This window comes from Macaca thibetana, chromosome 2 (assembly GCF_024542745.1).
Source record: "Macaca thibetana thibetana isolate TM-01 chromosome 2, ASM2454274v1, whole genome shotgun sequence".
NCBI classification, from domain to species: Eukaryota; Metazoa; Chordata; class Mammalia; order Primates; family Cercopithecidae; genus Macaca; species Macaca thibetana.
This window is the reverse complement of record NC_065579.1, coordinates 181,927,164-181,948,008: the sequence shown is the minus strand read 5'-3', so window position 1 is coordinate 181,948,008 and position 20,845 is coordinate 181,927,164. Positions and strand designations below refer to the sequence as shown.

Genomic DNA, 20,845 nt, shown 5'->3' with positions numbered 1-20,845 from the left:
TCCAGTAAAGAGCAAGACAAAAGTGAAAATACAGGATAAAAAGGGAGAATTACCCAGTTTATCAGGTCTGTAGAAGAAAAGATAAAACAGCCAGTTGAACTAGAATAAAAAAATTGTACACAAAAATACGTAATTTGAATGCATATTTCCCCTCTATACTGTGCAAAGCCCTTTACTTCCTAGCCTTTACTATTTACAATTTGGTCATTTTTCTTTTATTTATTTATTTATTTATTTTTTGAGACGGAGTCTCGCTCTGTCACCCAGACTGGAGTGCAGTGGAGCGATCTCGGCTCACTGCAAGCTCTGCCTCTCGGGTTCATGCCATTCTCCTGCTTCAGCCTCCCGAGTAGCTGGGACTACAGGCGCCTGCCACCACGCCCACCCAGCTAATTTTTTTTTTTGCATTTTTAGCAGAGACGGGCTTTCACCATTTTAGTCAGAATGGTCTCGATCTCCTGACCTCGTGATCCGTCCATCTCAGCCTCCCAAACTGCTGGGATTACAGGCGTGAGCCCCCGTGCCCGGCCTACAATTTGTTCATTTTTAAATGTAATATTTGAAAAGTGTGCCTATTAAAAATCATGTAAAATTTTATGATTTTAGAGAGTAGTAACCGATTTGTTCCTTTGTGATTTTATTTTGTGAACATTCTTTAAACAGTGAACAGGACGTATTTCAAAAAGTGTTTTTTAAGTTTTTAAAAACTTAGAATGCATTTTTCTAATAATATGTATATTATATGAAGCAGTTTATTCTGGTTAGTTCATAAAATTGTATAAAGTAGCTGAATTGTATTACTGATTATCTGGGAAGTTTCAGGTCTTCAGACTTTTATTTCTATGGTGAAACTTATTCTAATTTCTAGCCCAAGATTCTGGAACACATCTCCCATTATGAAGTGGGCCTCAGGGTGGGAGTGGAAACAGAACCTCTTGTTCACACTCCACACCCTCATTTTCCAGCAGTGAAAGTAGACTATTAAGGCTCTCATGTCATCAAGGATGGAGGCAATGGGATAATGGAGATTCTAGACATTTGTTTCGTCACCAGCGAAAATTAAATGAAGACTCAGGAATCACTACAGCTACAGGGATGAGAAGGACATTTCAGCAGCTACAGTGTGGTGGTGAGTTCCTGGCTACACGGCTGCTTCTGTACAAGAGAGTACTAAAGTCCTTTTGTATTGTATACGCTTATGTGTGCATATGTATGAGTGTGCAAATTGGTGGGCTATTTTTTTCAGTATACGCAGAAGGAAGTCTTGTTAACCTGTAAACCCAACATCTAAAAAATGTCAGTGAATACACTTTTGTTCAGGTCTCTGCTATTATGAGTAAGAGATAGGTGGCCATTAAATAAACTAAACGCAGATTTATTCCCACTTATGTTTTTTTAAATTTTTTAATTTAATTTTTAAAATTTATTATTATGGGTACATAATAGTTGTATGTGTGTATGCGGTACATGGGATGTTTAGATACAGGCTTACAATGTGTGATGTTCAAACCAGGGTAATTGGGGTGTCCATCATCTCAAACCATTATTATTATTTTAGAACACTCTAATTCCACTCTTTCAATTATTTTAAAATATAAATTAAATTAGTGGTAACTATAGTCATTCTATTGTGCTATAGAACACTAGATCTTATTTCTTCTATTGACTGTAGTTTTGTACCCATTAAGCATCCTCACTTTATCCCCCAGTTCCCATTACCCTTCTCAGTCTCTGGTAACCATCATTCCACTCTGTCTTCATGAGTTCAATTTTTTTTTGTTAGCTCTCATATATGTGTGATAATATCTTTCTGTGCCTGACTAATTTCACTTAACATAATGTCCTCCAGTTCTATCCATGTTGCAAATGACATGATTTCATTCATTTTTATGGCTGAATGACATTCCATTGTGTATATGTGTCACATTTTCTGGATCCATTTGTCCACTGATGAACACTTAGGATGTTTCCATCCCTTGGCTATTGTGAGTAGTGCTGCAATAAACATGGGAGTGCAGATACCTCTTTGATATGTTGATTTCTTTTCTTTAAGCTTTATACCCAGCACTCACATATATTTTAAGGTATGTACAGGAAAAGCCCATTTCTGATGCATTCTCTACCTATAAGATTGTTCGGTGATAACTGGTGTATGTATGATGGTAATGATGATACTTGGGACAGGAAAAAATTCTGAAGAAAATTCCGAATCATTCAAAGTTAAATTACTTTCAGCATAGATTTAATAAGTGCTCTTTGGCGAACTGTATAATTTTTCTGTGAAAGAATGTTAACCAGAGCAGCAATCATGGCAGCGAGAACTTATGGTGTGTGTTTAAGTGGAGAGACACTGTTTTAAGACCTATTGAAGCAGTTCTTGTTTTCTTTTCTTTGTTGTTCTTCTGGGCCATTATTACAACTGTCTCCATTCACAATTTTCTACCTATCTAAAATTATAAAGCTAATGTTTTTAGATATGCATTGGACTTTAAGAATTGGATGTATAGTTGCCCATTTGCAAGGACACGGAATGACTTTAAACTTCCTGGATAAAGTAATTTCTATATGTACCAAGAAAGAGTTTGGGTTTAAAAGATTCAGAGTCATTGTGATTATGACTCATTGAGAGTATGATTATAGCTAAGTAATTTTCTTTCCTTTTTTCAAAACAAATGGGTACATAGATGTATATTCTGAGTCTTACAGAGTCTTCATTGCCTGCCATGAGATAGTATTTAGGAGCATGGTTAAATTGGTGAAGACACATCTAGAGAAAGGAAACCTCCAAGAGGGAATGTACTTGTTAACATTGCTTCTGTGATTGAATTTAGGATTTATAGCACTTGAAATTTTTTTAAAGTTGCATGTAGTTTATGTATCCAGTGTTGGAGATGAACTGAATTCTTCATGATGATATATTTTATGCTAATTCACTGGCAAGTTTCTCAAATAATAGTTATTTCAAATTCCTCACTTTTCAGAAACTGCATATTCTTCAGTACCAAGATCTCTCCCCTGTCATTGTGTTCTTCTAAGATATCACTTGTGCTGTGAGGGGGAGCTATTTGTTCAATCATGACCTGTGGGGCTTTCTTAACCTCTTATAAACTTAAGTGCCAGTCACTAGGCTGGATATAATTACACTTTGGTGATTTCTTTGAGCTTTAAGGGCTAATGAATAGCCTCAAGTATTTAAATAACTGCTTGAACTTTCTTAATTGATACAAACTGTCTGTAATAATTCTACTTAGTCTGGTATGCCACCTGAACAGCTTTATCTTGGGTTTACATACTTAATTGATAGTGTTCTATGGTATATGATATTTATAAGAGCCTTTGTCTTACTGAACTGCATGGGAGATAACCATTCCAAGTCATATTTTAAAGCTGTATTCCAACTTCATAAATAAATACGTTAGAATCAATGTTTGTGTTCCAGACTTGAACAAATATTATTTTATGTCAAATTTTGTTAGTCTTTTGTAAACATACTAAAACATATGCATCCAAATTATGGTTCATATTTTTTCTACATTTCAAATTTAGGCAAGTGCATATTTACTTTTCAATTCAAATTCAAGTTTTTATGTGAAATAATATGAAAATGTTACAAAAATTTAATTAATAAGTATTTGAAGGCTTTTATTTTCATTTTAGGATTTTATTGATATTCTATATAAAAAAAATCAAAGTATGTCTGGAGGAATAATTGTGGTCAGAGGTTGTTTTCTTTCAAACACCAAAATCATAAAATGTACAATAAATGTTGACCTGAATCATTATTAATATATGCATTTTTATAATATAAATTATAAAAGTAAAAATAATTATAAACAAGAAATGAATTTTAAAATGTCTCATTGAGAATTAACCTTAGCATCCTAGATTTAGACTAGCTAGATATTTCTGTGTATGGATTCTTGTTCTAAAACGTGCCTGACATGTAACTTTAGGTAAGTTATAAGACTTCTGTGAGCAGCTGTTTCCTGTGTTCCTTACAGGAAAATAGCGATGAGGACAAGAATAATTATGTTAAACAGTAAACATTTCTTGGTATTTCATGGATACTCAATAAATGCTACCTCATTATTATTCCCACAGGAAAAAACAAAGTCTTACTGCTTTTAGTTTCACTTTGATCGTATCCAGAATTATGACCCAGATTTGGCTTTAGATGACCTTGGACTATTTTCAGACACAAAATTATGCTCCTGAAGTATTAATATCTGATAACATTAATGCTATTTAAAATAAACTTTTGGAGAATCTGAAGGGAGTTCATTTTTCTGAAAAGCAACTAGTTGAGACAGTCAAAATATATTTGAATATATACATTTTGGTATGTTTGAAAACAATGGTGAAGTTCTATAATCACTCATATATTGATGTGTTTTTACTTAGTGTATTGTCTCTTGATAAGCAGAGGATTATAGAAAATTAAATGTCAATAGGTATTATTAAATCTAAGTCATGAAACAGATCATTCCCAGATTGCTGACATACGTACTAGCATAAATATTTTTTAAGTGTTTTTGGTTGATAGTTTTTATTTGTATGTGCGTATGCCTTTTTTTAGTGTTAGCAAGCAGTCTGGTACAGTAAATAATATTCAAAACATATCTTCGCTACAATATTATATAGGTATATGCCTTCAGAGTTCTGTACGACTATTAAGAAATGCTTTAGAATTCAGGGGCTTACATATACTGTTAAATCAAAGTTAGCCTAAAGCTGCTTTCTTCCATAGTAAGTCAGGCCTAAAAGCTTTTCTGTACATCATGAATTATCACAAGTCGAGGTGTAAACCTATCATAGCCCACACCTGTGCCAATCACTGAGTTTTGGCCAATCACATGTAGCCAGCTGTTTGAACCGTGTTCAAATAAGGCAATTGCCGAACTGTAAACAATCCAGCTGTTTCTGTGCCTCACTTCCATTTTCTGTAGGTCACTTTCCTTTTGCTGTCCATAAATTGTCTTCCACCATGTGACTGTGCTGGAGTCTCTCTTGAATCTGCTGTGATTCTGAGGTCTGCCTGATTCACTAATCATTCATTGGTCAATTAAACTCCTTTACATGTAATTCAGCTGAAGTTTTCTTTTGGCAATACTCAGAACTTTGTTGTCAAAAAGGAAGCAAGAGATTTGCACATGTCTATATTGTCAGAAAAAAAGAAAAGGATCTGAGCATGGTTAAAAAAACCCAAAATGCAAAACTGTATATACATGACTCTACCACCTCCATTAGTTCTTGGAAACAAATTAATGCTTTTGTAGGTTGATAATTACCTCTGTTTCCAGAAAATAATACACATAGCATAGTTACTTATGTAGAATTTTCTCTTTTCTTGGTAGCCAATAGCCACATGGAGCTATGAGCACTTGCAATTCGGCTTTATTACTGAGAAACTGAATTTTAAATATTTACTATTAATTTCTTTATTTTTACACTTAAATAGCCACATAAGGGTAGGAGACATAATCCAGGACAGCATACTTCTAGATTCATGAGCAATTTCCATATATGGTTACATTTATGCCATGGGTTGCTTCTGACGATGCCCAGAACACAGGTGCCTGGGAGTGCATATCCCTTAACCAACCCCCTCATTGTACAGAAATGGCCCAAGCAGAGGAGTGCAAATCAATGTAATGGCAGGGATGATGTTCAGATCTTCAGATATTGTGTCCCTGTCCCAGAGTCCCCAACAGAACTTAATTTTTCATTTCCTTTTGACAAGTTATGAGCTTGGTAAGGTGGTGATGATGGCATTCAACAACCATAATAATTAAACACTACGTCCCTTTTTGTGGTACAGTGATAAGAACTGAGAAAAAGGAGATAGAACCAAGGGAGGATTCTTATGACTAGGGTCTCCTCTTTATCCCTCCAGTAAGCCTGTTGATAGAAATGGCCATATTCTTATTCAGCATTATTATTGGGCTTGGTTATGAGTCATTAGTTTAGCTTGTTATGTGAAAGTCACTAATTTGAGTAATACAATGCCATTTGATAAAGAATGACATTGGTATAGGAACCAAATAGGGATACTTTCAGAATTATTTTCTGATGATAAAATATAAATTATTTAATAGTAGTAAACTTATTATAAATGAAGTACATAAGGTTAGTGATTTGGGGATCAAAGGGCCATTGCACATAAATAACTAAACAAAAGTCACTGGGAGACTGACGCAAGAATCTGTATGTCTTTCATTCATTTAAATTTAGATTGTTTTCTCTTATTAGAAGAAAATATCAAACAGTTAATATATAAGCAAATTAGTGCAATGTGCTCTTCAAAGTTAACTTAATTATGGTATAACACAACAAAATGCCACATAGCTGCTTTTATTTTTCAGTCTAGATTTCACAATCTTCTCGGTTATTCAAATAGTTTATCCTACTATTAAGATTTATTTATAGGATGGCACATAATGAGAAATTCTGACACCTATCATTTAAATAATATTTCCACAATGTTTTTGCAAGAACAAACTTTCAAATATTTTAGTGCTAGAAACTTTGTGGTAGAATTTTAGTAGCTGCTGATAATATTTCTGCCAGAAATTGCAACCAGGCTCCCATTCTACTTCAAGATATTCTTGAAATTAACAAAGTAGCAAGCTGTTAACTATCCTATCTGTAGAGGCTCACCTTCCTTTTACAAACTGTTAACACTACTCTGGTGAGACATATGTGGCCATTTCCATTACCAACAAAATTTTCTTTGTAGAAAAAATGAATGCTTTGAGCGTTAAATGTTTATATTTTTTGAAACTTGCAATGAAGGCATGAGTTTTTTATTTCCTTCATATATTGTTTTAAAATTTTCTATTTATATTGTCTCTGAACTTTAGTAATAACTACAGACTCATATTGAGCAGCTCATCAAATATTTTGGGAGAAAACAACAGAAATAATAGCAAGAGTTACTGACTTGAGAAGAACTGCACCCCAAATTAGTTCAAAGTTAATTGCTCTTATTTTGAGTTTTCTTGATAGAAATTGGATAACTATATGGATTTGATGTACCAATTTCTTCTTGATATGCAACTTTAAAAAGTCTATGTAGTTAACCTATTAACATGAAGCTAACACTCATTTAAATTTGCTGTCTCCCTTTCCTTTGGAAAGATCTCTGTTTAGAACTACAGGAAATAAGGGCAAATGTAAATATTTCTTGTAATAAATTAATAACAAAGGGACAGATATCACCACCACATTGTAAATTATGCAGTAAGTCTTAGGTAATTTATTTCGTACCTTAAACACCTAGGAAATTTCACTAGTTGACAGCAACTGAAAATGCAAATGAATTGCATACTCCATCCCACATCTGAAATAAAAGAAAAATGCCAGAAATAGACTAATTCTGGTTTCCTTTTGAATATTTTAATTTCTTTTATGTTTCTTTAATCTTTTCAGCAGTGCTTAAGGATTTGGAAGATGTTGATTAAAGCATTTCCTCTGATTAATTATATTTTAGCTTTCAACTGTTTTATTTTATTTTAAAATCAAGTGCACACACATTGTCTGGATTATATGAGCATCTGCTCTTCCCAGTCTCTGCAAATATTTATATAAATCTAACTGTCACCCCTGATCCCTCCAAGTTCTCACTGCTTAGCTAATCCTGATTGCATCCCCTCATTAAGCCATCTTCAGGATATGGAAACATAAATAAAGCAGATGAACAACCTACATTTCAGGGATATTTGTGTACATGGCTTGCCACTTAACTCGTGTTATTAAATTCTCAGAATTCATTCTAAAATCACAGAGTTTCCTTTACCTCTGCTTTCTTTAATTACACATTTGATTATTATTAACCTTAAAACTACGGGCATACCTCATTTATTGCGCTTTGCTTTACTGAGCTTTACAGATATTACATTTTTATAAATGGAAGGTTTGTGGCAGCCCAGCACTGAGCAAGTCTATCAATGCCATGTTTTCATCAGCACATGCTCACTTCATACCTCTGTGTAGCATTTTGGTAATTCTCACAATATTTCAAACTTTTCCATTATTATTATATGTCCTGGTGATCTGTGATTAGTCATCTTTGATGTTACTGTATTAATTGTTTTGAGATGCCATGAACTGCACTCACATAAGACCGTGAACTAGGTAAATGTCGTATGTGTTCTTGACTTCTCCATCAACTGGCCATTCCCCCATCTCTCTCCTTTTCTTTAGGTCTCCCTTTTCCATAAGACACAATATTGCTGAAATAAGGTCATTTAGTAACCCTACAATGACCTCTAAAGTGTTCAAATGAAAGGAAGAGCTGCACATCTCTCACTTTAAATAAAAAGCTAGAAATAATTAAGTTTAGAAAGAAAGGTGTACTGAAAGCTGAGGCAGGTTGAAAGCTAGGCCTCTTACAGCAAACAGCCAACTGGAGAATGCAAACAACAGGTTCTTGAAGGAAATTAAAAGTGATTACTCCAGCGAATACACAAATAATAAAGTGAAACAGCCTTATTGGTGATATGGAGAAAAATTTGGATGTCTGCACAGAAGATCAAATCAGTCACAACATTTCCCTTAAGCCAAATCCAAATCCAGAGCAAGGCCTAACTCTCTTCAATTCTACGAAGACTAGAAGGGGTGAGGAAGCTGCAGAAGAAAAGTTTAAAGCTAGAAGAGATTGGTTATAAGGTTAAAGGAAAGAAGCCATCTCCATGACATGAAAGTGCAAGGCTAAGCAGCAAGTGTCAATGGAGAAGCTGCTGCAAGTTTTCTAGATCGGGCTAAGATCATTGATGAATGTGGTTACACTAAACAATAGATTTTCAATGTAAATGAAACAGCTTCACAGTGGGAAAAGAATCCATCTAAGGCTTTCATATTTACAAAAGAGAAGTCAATGCCTGGCTTCAAAGCTTCAAAGGACAGGCTGACTCTTGTTAGAGGTGAATGCAGCTGGTGACCTTCGGTTGAAGCCAGGGCTCCTTCACCATTTCAAAAATTGTAGAGCCCCTAATAATTATGCTAAATTTACTCTTCCTGTGCACTAGAAATGGAATAACAAAGACCTGAATGACAGCAATCTGTTTACAGTGTGATTTACTGAATATTTTAATCCCAATGTTGAGAACTACAGCTCAGAAAGAAAATTTCAATATTTTTCACAATATTTTCAAAATGTTTGAAAATATTACCATTTGCTAACAATGCATCTGGTCACTCAGGAGCTCCGATGGAATTGTAAAGGAGATTAATGTTGTTACGCCTGCTTACATAACATCCATTCTGCAGCACATTGATTAAAGAGTAATTTAGACTTCTAAGTTTTATTTTTTAAGGAATACATTTTGTGAGGCTATCGCTGCCATAGATAGTGATTCCTCTGATGGGTCTAGGAAAATTAAATTAAAAACCTTTTTGAAAGGATTCATCATTCTAGGTGCCATTGAGAACATTCATGATTTATGGAAGGAGGTCAGATATCACTATTAACAGGAATTTGGAAGGAGTTGATTCCAACCCTCATGGATGACATTGAGAAATTCAAGACTTCAGTGGAGGAAGTAACTGCAGATGCAGTGGAAATAGCAAGAAACTAGAATAGAAGTGGAGCCTGAAGATATGACTGAATTGCTGCAATTTCATTATAAAATTTGAATGGATGAGGAGTTGCTTCTTATGGATGAACAAAGAAAGTGATTTCTTGTCTAGTCCTGGTGAAGATGCTAAGAATATTGCTGAAAGGACAATGAAGGATTTAGAATATTACATTAACTTAGTTGATAAAGCAGTAGCAGAGTTTGAGAGGATTCATTTTAATTTTGGAAGACGTTCTAATGTGGGTAAAATGCCATCAAACAACATTTCATGCTACAGAGAAATCTTTTGTGAAATCAATGCAACAAACTTCACTGTATGCCTTATTTAAGGAATTGCCAGTCATCCCAACCTTCAGCAACCATTACCCTGATCAGTTAGCAGCCATTCACATTGAGGCAAAAGCCTCCATCAGCAAAAAGATTCTCATTCATGGAAGGCTCAGGTGATAGTTAGCATTTTTTAGTAATAAAGTGTTTTAGATGAAAGTGTGTACACTTTTCCAGACATAATGCTATTGCGCAATTAATAGACTACAGTGTAGTGTAAACATAATTTTTGTATGTACTGAGAAACCAAAACATTATTTTGACTCACTTTATTGTAATATTTGCTTGCAGTGGCCAGGAACAAAACAGGCAGTGTCTCCAAGGTATACCTGTGTTTTGGATATAAACACCTAACCAAGATGATTTACTGTTTTATATATCCTCTACACGTTTAACATGACTGAAAATTTAGAATTTATTAGGCAGTTGAAAGGTAACACATACATGCTGAGTATCTCCTGCGTTTGGTTTCCCTTTATTCTTGGTATTTGTTTCTCTTTTATCTCTCTATGGGCTAAGAGAATATAAAGAAATAGTACCTCTCCACAAAGATGGAATGCTAATACTTTCCATAAAGACTGTCTTTTACCTGGGTTTCCTTAACTGATTACAGGTTTTATATGGGGACAGTACTTTAATCTGGGGCCTTTGCTTTATTTTGTTACAGACTGAGAGACATCTATTTGACTTCATTTTACAAATTGTCCTTTGACCATGTAGTTTCTGTAGACAGAATGATTTTTTTTTTTGATTGGAAATATCTAAGACTGAGAATTTCTGTTCTTGCAGCTTTATGTAATTATGTTCAAAGGGGTTTGAATTAAAATGGAACAGATGTGTCCATCTTTAATTATGGTGTAACAAATTGTGTTACTCTAAGGTTTTATTAAGTGAAACGCTCATCTTTATGTAATAATGGGTCAGACAGTTTCAAAACGATATCAGTGAACACAGTGTATTGCCTATTCTACTTAGACTTCAAAAGGGCTGTTAAAACTCAGAGGAAGTACCTGTAAATCCAGAAGACACTATAGAAAATATACATATTTGTTTTTATTCCAAGTTAAGTGAAACATGATAAATCTAAATATCACCTAAGTAAGACAGAAAAGCTAACATTTGACTTAGCAGATATATCTAAAGAGTAGTGAGAACATTCAGCTCTGTGTATTGGAAAATATCATTTTAGGGTTTCCTGAAAATCCTTTTGTATTATTTTGTGTAAACCTTCCCTTAATAACTGAGTGATCAGAAAAGCCCTTTTTTGGCCACAACATTCAAGTCAGTACAACAAAGTCCTTTTTACTAGCTGTCAGCTACCTAGAGAACCCAAAAATAGTAAGAAGAATACGGACAAGTAAAAATCCTGTGAAATGAGCCCCATCTCAATGTTTCTATTTCTGTCACTTGTACCACAGTCCTTTTATGCTTCTGGATATATCCAACTCTTTTATGTTTTTTTCTTTCTGCCCTTTCCAAATATGTCACCATTTATTATTTTTATTCCTGAATTTGTTTTATTGAGATCCTCTTTTTGCTCCATTATCATTACCACCCTAATCCAGGCTCTATTTCCTCACACCCCGATTACTACATCGATTTTCCAAGTTTCCTTGATGTTTCTCTCCCCCTTTCCATTCTTTTTACAGTTCATTGCCAATCTAATACAAATAATAATTTTATTTTTTACTTTTTTATTTCAATAACTTTGGGTGTGTAGGTGGTTTTTGGTTACATGGATGAGTTCTTTAGTGGTATGTTCTGAGATTTTAGTGCACCCTTCACCCGAGAAGTGTACACTGTACTCAATATGTTGTCTTTTATCCTTCACCCCACTTCCAACTTCCCCTCCTGAGTCTCCACAGTCCATTATATTGCTCTTTATGTCTTTGCGTCTTCAAAGCTTAGCTCCCACTTATAAGTGAGAACATAGGGTATTTGGTTTTCCATTCCTAATTTACTTTGCTTAGAATAATGGCTTCCAGTTTCAGCAAAAGACATTATTCCATTCTTTTTTATGGCTGAGTAATATTCCATGGTATATATATATACTGGATTTTCTTTATCCATTCATTGGTTGCTGGGCATTTAGGTTGGTTTCATATTCTTGCGATTGCAAATTGAGCTGCTCTACACATGAGTGTGCATGTATCTTTTTCATATAATCACTTCTTTTTTGGGAGGTAGATGCCCGGCATTGGGATTGCTGAATTGAACAGTAAATTTACTCTTCATCTTTAAGGAGTCTTCATACTGTTTTCCATACTGGTTTACTAATCTACACTCCTACCAGCAGTGTCAAAATGTTCCCTTTCACCACATCCATGCCAACATCTATTTGTGTGTGTGTGTGTTTTAAATTGTAGCCATTCTTGCAGGAGTAAAGTGGTGTCTCATTGTGGTTTTAATTTGCATTTCCCTGATGATTAGTGATGTTGAGCAGAAAATGGTAATTTGATGCATCACTTCTTATAATACTTTGGTAGTTCAAGTTTATTATACAAGGCCACATTTTTATTTCTGGTCTTCAGGATCATCCGTAATCCCTATGTACCTTCTTGTCACCACTGCTCAATAAAATGAATAATACGATTTTCCTTTCATCAAGTGCCTTCATTTTCAGTATCTAAACACAGCCTTTTCTAGTCAGAATTGTTCACTCCAACCCAATACTTGCACCTTTACCCTCTCCCCATGCTCTTTCTCCAGCTGAGGACATTCTGGTAACTATCCCTTTCTCATGAAACTCTTTTCCTTTCTTGAAAGGCCAGATTCTCCATGGTGCTTTCTTCTTTTTCATTTTTCCCTTTCTCTGAGTTACCAATTCAGTTTTAGTTTATACCTTAATTGTTTCCTGAACTGGTTTTAATGCCTCATGAAGACTTAATCTCCTTGTGAAGGAAAGTTTTCTTGTAGAGTGGCTCAACTCTAAGTATAATCTGGTTGATTAATTGGCATGCCTTCATTGAGGAATTCATTGCCAGGACTGTCTTCTTGTGTATGGGGATGGGAAGGGGGTGAAAGGATGAGAGGAGCAAAAGAGAAAACTTGGAAAATGAGTAGTTTCTTTTATTGCAATGTCTGTGCAATTTTTGGTCTTAAGAGAACAAATACACTAAATTCAAAGATGATGGAAAAAAAAATCAGCTTCACAGAGCTATAGTAAACACCAGATGTTGAAAGAGAAGTTTATCAGACTATCTTTCAGCTTTCTTCTTTAGGGACAAATTACAACAAATAACCAAAACAAACATAAAGAAACCATAGAGGACACTGAGTAAAAAGGTAAAGCTACAGATTTCAACACAGAAGACATATCTAGACAGCCCTTGTCAGTATATTTCTTTACTATCAGTGGCTGCTGCTGCTAGAGGTCTCTAGGCTCCCATATGATCTGTTGGTTACCGTACTTCACTTTCCCAACTCTTACCCCCCAGTAGACATGCACACTCACAGTTTTAGGATCCAAAGAAGAGAGCTAAGCTTGATTTTCTGTCAGGCAGAACAGCAAGATAGACAATGTAATTTGATACTTCTTCCTGCTAATCCTCAACACAGAATTCTGGAATCTCACCCGAGGACTAAGAACACCCTTAACTCTGATAAATTAGAAACAAGGCAAAGACTAAAACTGAGTTAAGTATCTAATATTAGAAAATGAAGAAATACTCATCACTGGATTCACTTTCCTCACTAAATGTATTTTATTACTTGAACATATACAATAAATGTTATTATCCTTTAATAACAAATTCAAAGAGAGAAAACTTCACTCATATTAAAAAGTTTAGACTAGAGATGGAAATTAAAAATAGTATACCAGAGAGGACTGCTACAAATGAATGACATCTTGTTAGATAAATACATCTGTTTTTGTAGATCAAATAATGAGGTACGAAGTAGACATCGCTTCAAAGACGATTTTAATTTCTTTTTTTTCTAAATTCAAAATTATTATAATATATATTATAGAAAATTTAGACAGAGGCAAAAGCCCAAAACAAAAATGTTATCCTTGATCCCATCCCACTATTTAGCGATAACCGTAGTCAATATATTGGTGAACATCTTATCAAGACGTAACTTTGTGTAGCTAATTGTATACTGTCTATTAAAAAATTTCACTTAACTCTATGTACTAATTTCCCATGTCAAATATTATGATCTATTAAACCTTTTAGGTCCAATACAAAGTAACACTAAATGTAAGAGATAATTCCTCATTTTCCTATGAGAAAGCCAATTTATTTAGCTACAAAGATGCAGTTAATACCACATATTTTCATATCTATTAAATTTATGTTGAAACTTTAATATTAAAAAATTCCATATTCCATGAAACATTGGTTTTTCATCAAAGGAAAGATTCTTTTAAGTCATCAGGTTTTCGGAGTTCATCATTTATAATTTTGTATCTACTTCTGATGCTGTTACAGGAAATTTTGTCCCAAGCCGTAAGTACCCATTTACATAGCATTAAAACTTTTATTATTTTTGTTAATCTCCACAATACAATCATTTATCATACTGCTTTTAAAGGAATCTTGTTTACCACAGTACCCAGCAGTTGAATATGGTGTGGTCAGACTCCAGGAATCACTATTAAATATATGCTAATTTTTGTAATTCGATTTTTTACTGTTTTAGTCATGCAAACTAAAATGATAAAAACGTTTTAGTTTTTACTAAATGTTTCAGTGTTAGTGAGTTCATGTTAACTCTCTCTCTCTCATCTATCTATCTATCTGAATACATGCAGACATAAAACTCACATTGGTGAAGGCAATTTTGGGCTAATGTGTTCATTCAATCCCTGAAATGCTATCCAAGACAAAGGAATTGAGAATGCACCCTTTGAAAAAATTGATTTTAAACTAACTCATTTTTTTGAGGTGTCATTTTGGGAAAAAGAAATTTATCTTATATTTGGTCATATAAATTATAGTAAGGCAAATGGCAAGATCATGTGAAAAATGTATTTGAGGTTTTTGTATAATGCTCAATACAAGCATTTTATACTTCACAATTAGACACTGAGAAGATTAAAAAAGAGAGATTGAATCTGAAAATAGTTTTATAGATTACTTACTTACTTAATTGATTTATTATTGAGATAGGATCTTGCTCCATCACCCAGGATGGAGTGCAGTGGCATGATCACAGCTCACTGCAGCCTCAAACTCCCAGGCTCAAATGATCCTCCTGCCTCAGCTTCCTGAGCAGCTGGGACCACAGGCTTGTGATGTCACACCCAGCTTAATTATTGTATTTAAAAAATGAAGAAATAGTGAGACTAACAGGGCAAACAACCCTCTCAAGTTTCACAGGCATTTACAGGGTGAGTTCAAATTAGGCAGGTTTCTTGACAGTTTATTAGTCTATTCAATATGATATTGAGGTATAAAAAAATTCATCCTAAACTTCCTTCAGAAATTGAGAGACACCTGTAAAGGACCAATTCTAATAAATTCTACCAGCTTAGCAAACCCAAACTCAGGATAAATTCCCCTCAAGCTTCTCTTAAGAAATCTTACAATATTTGTCATTTAAAAAAATAAGGGCAAAGTCTCTTGAGAAATACTTCCCTTCGTTATCTGGATAGATACTGCTTTCTGTATCATACTTCTTTATTTAGGGAAAGTTACTCAGATGATTTAGGCTTCAACTCTCCCCACTTCCTCTAGTCTTTCAGCCCCATATCTCTCTGAATTCTGGAAAGGCATTCACTCATTTATTCATTCAACAAACTTGTACTTATTGAGTCAACTGCTACTTTGCACTAAAACTGCAAGGCACAGAGGAAACAAATATAAAAAAACAAAATTTGTGATACTCATTAGAGCTATTCACAATATTCTCATTTTCTGTTTATAAGTGGATGGTATTATTAAATTGGATTTGTCCACCTCCTTACCATTAGATATGAATTTGTTACTTGCTTGTTAAAATTTAATTGCTTGTGCCTGGCTCTGCAGGCCTTTCGCATCCCTGCCATGGAAGCATATGTCAAGAGGGAGCCTGAGTCTCTGAACAACTGCAATAAACACAGCTATTCTCCTGGCCAATGCTGGAAAAAGTAGGATGAGAGTATTTAACTACTGAGATTTTAGGGGTATTATTGGAGCTTAACTTAGCTTATCTCGACAGAAAATCCTTGCTTTCAAGATCCCCTTAATTAAGTGAAGCAGAGATAATAGTGAAGTATTTCAATTACACTCTAATCATATCTATTATAAAAATATGCTTTATGTGATGGAAGGACTAAGGAAAGAATTTTGAGAAATTGATGAGATCAGGCTTAGGAGTCAGATAGTCTTGAGTTGAAATCTTGACTTTTGTATTTTTAGCTGTATGTAAGTCATTAAACTTTGTAAGCCTGTGATACAGTTTGGATATTCATCCCCTCCAAATCTCATGTTAAAATTTGATCCCCAGTGTGGGAGATGTTTGGGTCATGGGGGTGGGTACCTCATCACAGGTTGTTGCAGTCCTTGCAGAAATGAGTGAGCCCTTGCTCTATCAGTTACCATGAAATCTGATTGTTAAAGAGGCCTGGCACCTCCCTCTCTCTCTTGCTCCATCTCTCATCATGTGACATGCCTGCTCTCGGTCTTTCATGATGACTGGAAACTTCCTCAGGCCCTCACCAGAAGCAGTTGCTGGTGCTACCCTTCTTGCATATCTTGCAGAACTGTGAACTAAATAAACTTCTTTTCTTTATAAATTACTCAGCCTTAGGTATTCCTTTAAAGCAATACAAAATAGACTAATACAATCCACTTTCAATAGTGTAGAATATGGGTAAGAGTGCTATTATCTATCTCATAGGGTGGTTGTAGTAATTAGGTGAGCTGCATGATAAGCACTCAGTAAATGGTAGTTGCCATTACTATTAATATTTTTAAAATCTGTATGTGGTATAGAATGGGTAATACTCATACAACAAAATTTAAGGCATGCTGAACAGAAATGTAAAGGTTGAGGAACTGTGCAGTTAGTAAACTGTGAAACAGGCATTGTAGACAGAGGATGGGTGAATATTTTAGGTGAGAGACGTTATGCATAGTACACAGGTGAGTGAAGACAAATGAAGCTGGAAAAGTAGGCAAGAACTGAAGGAAAATGCAACTGTCCAGCATGGCTAGGATGTAGTAATTACCCTGATGGTAGTGGAGAAGTATTAAATGTTTTGATACCAATTGAACATTTTAGAAAGATCATGAAAGCTGCAGCATGGAAAAGAGATGAGAAAAAAACAAAAAACAAAAAACAAAAAAACCCATGAGATTGGAAACAGAAATAGCTCTAAAGATATGACTAAAGTCTTCCAAGTAAGAAATGCGTGCATATACTATACTAATCATAATCAAAACTATGGATGTGTGTAACTTTACAAAGACAGATCTCTTGATGTCAAGGCTAGGAGTGGAAGCCTAGGTACTGATAACATTCAAAGGGCTACTACATAAAGCAAAGTGTTCTTGGGGAGAATAAAAAGGGCAGAGAAGAAAAGAAAGATAGGAACCAAGAACCTTGGGTATCATGGACACCAAGGTAGGGGAGAATGTGAGCAGGGGATGATCAACCTTGTGAAACATGCCAACAATGAAAAGTAAGATACTCTCTTAAGAGTGTTTATGTCATTAGAGAATCAGGAAGCTATTGCTGATTTGCATGGAATAACTTAAGATTGGTGGAGGTTAAATGCAAGAAATAAATAAGAAAGGGCGATGGTGGTGAAGAAGCAGAGTAGACTGAGTTTAGACTATAATTTCAGAAAATTTGAACAAATAATAGAGGATAATTGGGTACACAGAGGGAAGAAAGTGTTTTTTTTTTTTTTTTTTTTTTTAAATGGGAGAGACTTATCATATGTATATTCTGAGTGTTCTCTTACACCTATGCAAATGGAGCTCCTGCCCAGAGTCTGCACTATAAAAGGATCTCCTCTGGTCTTTTGGCCACATCTGTATCCAAATCAAAAAAAATCTGCATTCTGAGGGGACACACCCTACTGAAAGACTTGAGAATTCTGTGTCTAAATGTCTTTGGTCACACCTCTAGAACCTGCACAAACTTTTGTACATTTTCCTATTAATATTACTTTCTGATATTTAGTTTCAAAATTGTTTTTATTCAGTTTAAATACTTTCTAATTTATCTATTTAACCTATTAGTTATTAAGAGGTATGCTATTATTATTTAAATATTTGAGAATTTTCCAGGGCTCTTTCTCATAGATTTTTAATTTAGTTCCACTAAATTAAAGATATGACTAAAGTCTTCCAAGTAAGACATGTGTGCATGTACTATGGTTAGATAACATACTTTTTATGACTAGAATGCCTTTGAATTAATGAAGACTTGTTTTAGGCCCTAGTGTGGGCAAATGATCTGTTTGCTCTTGAAAAATATGTGATTTCCGATGTTGCGGGAGTGTTTCAGAAGGAATCTTTTTCGTATCTATATATTATGTTGCTTGAAATTTTCCCATAGTTAACTGATGCTCTTTAATTTTTTTAGTTTTTAATTTTTTATGGATATATTGTAGTTGTACGTATTTGTGGGGCACATGTGATATTTTGATGCAAGTTTACAATGTACAACGATCAAATCAGGGTTATTGGGAAATCCATCACCTAAACATTTATCATTTCTTTATGTTAGCAATGTTCCAAACCACTCCTTTAGTTACTTTGAAATATACAATAAATTACTGTTTACTGTAGTCTCCCTATCATGCTACTGAACACTAGAACTTATTTCTTCTATCTAACTGTGTTTTTGTACCCATTAGTTAATCCTTTTTTAACCCCTGCCTGCCCATTACCCTTTCCTGCCTTTGGCATCCACCATCATTCTATTCTCTATTTTAATGGATTCAATTTTTTTTTATTTTTAGCTCCCACATATGAGTGAGAACATGTGATATTTGTTTTTCTCTGCCTAGCTTATTTCACTTAGCATAATGACCTCCAGTTCCATCCATGTTGTTGCAAATGACAGTATTTCATTCCTTTTTATGGCTGAATAATATTCCATGGTGTATTTGTATCACATTTTCTTTATCTATTCTTCTGTTAGTGAACAATTAGGAACAATTAGGTTGATTCCATATCTTGACTATTGTAAATAATACTGTAATAAAAATGCAAGGGTACATACCTCAATATACTGGCTTCCTTTATTTTGGATATATACGTAGCAGTGAGATTTCTGGATCATATGAGAGTTCTATTTTTACTTTTTTGAGGAGCCTCCATACTGTTTTCTCTAGTGGTTATACTAATTTACATTCACATCAACATTGTAGGAGTGTTCTTCTTTTTTTAAATCTTCACCAACATTGGTTATTTTTTGTCTTTTTGATAAAGGCCATTTTAACTGGGCTGACATAATATTTCATTGTGCTTTTGATGCGAATTTCTCTGATGACTAATGGTATTTTTTTCTTATATCTGTTGGTCTTTTCTATGTCTTCTTTTGAGAAATGTCTATTCAGATATTTTATCCATTTTTCAGCTAGATGATGATGATGATGATGCTGATAATTACTTTTCTAGTGTTTGAGTTTCTTTTATATTTTGGTTATTAATCCTTTATCAGTTGAATAGTTTGCAAATATTTTCTCCTGTTTTGTGGGTTGTCTCTTCACTTTGTTAATTGTTTCCTTTGTTGTGCAAAAATATTTTTAGCTTTATGTGATCTCATTATCTATTTTTTCTTTAGTTGCTTGTGTTTTTGAGGTTTTAGGAGAAATCTTTGCCCAGTCCAATGCCCTAGAGTGTTTCTCCAATGCTTTCTTCTAGGAGTTTCATAGTTTTTGATTTTAAATTTAAGAATTTAATCCATTTTAATTTTTTAAACGATGTGAGATAGGGGTTTAATTTCATTCTCTTGCATATGGATATCCAATTTTCTTAGCAGTGTATGTTCTTGGAAATTTTGCTGAAAATAAGTTGACATTAAATGCATTATTTTAATCATGGATTCTGTTCCATTAGTGCTCCATTTTGTGTCTGCTTTTGTGCCAGTATCATGCTGTTATGCTTACTACAGCTTTGTAGTATTATTTGAAGTCAGATGGTATGATCTCCAACTTTGTTCCTTTTGTTCAAGATTGCTTCAACTATTCTGGGTCTTTTGTGGTTCCATATAAATTTTAGGATTATTATTTTTTGATTTATGTGAAGAACATCATTGTTATTTTGGTAAGGATTGCATTGAATCTGTAGATTTCTTTGGGTAGTATGGACAATTTAACAATACTGATTATTCCAATTAATGAACATAAAATATGTTTTATGTTTTGTGTCCTATTCAATTTCTTTCATCAATGGTTTTCTTTTTGAGATGGGGTCTGGCTCTGTCACCCAGGCTGGAGTGCAGTGGCATGATCTTGGCTCACTGCAACTTCTGCCTCCCAGGATTAAGTTGATCCTCCCCACTCAGCCTCCCAAGTAACTAATATTTTTGTATTTTTGGTAGAGATGGGGTTTCACCATGTTGCCCAGGCTAGATTCAAATTCCTGAGCTCAAGTGTTCTGCCCGCCTCTGCCTCCCAAAGTGCTTGAGCCACTGCACCCAGTCCATCAATGTTTTATAGTTTTCATTGTAGAGATTTTTCAGTTCTTTGGTTAAGTTTATTCCCAGGTATTTTACTTTAATTATAGCTATTGTAAATGGGATTACTTTCTTGGTTTGCTTTTCAGAGTGTTTACTATTGGCATATAGATATGCTACTGATTTTTGTATGCTGATTTTGTATCTTCGAACTTTACTGAATTCATTTAAAAGCTCTAATAGTTTTTTGGTGGAGTCCTGAGGATTTTCAAAATATATAATCATATTGTCTGCAAACAAAGATAATTTGACTTTTTCTTTTCCAATTTGGATGCCCTTTATTTCTTTCTCTTATCTAATTACTTAGGCTAAGACTTCCA

At 34.3% G+C, this 20,845-nt stretch overlaps 1 protein-coding gene across 1 annotated transcript in view; it reads left to right on the top strand.

Annotated features, from left to right (window-relative positions):
- Positions 1-932: 932 nt before the first annotated feature.
- CSNKA2IP (casein kinase 2 subunit alpha' interacting protein) overlaps positions 933-20,845 on the top strand; it is a 128,891-nt gene continuing 108,978 nt past the window's right edge. The window contains 1 exon segment of the mRNA XM_050778992.1: positions 933-1,129. The gene's annotated coding sequence lies outside the window, so the exon portion shown is untranslated.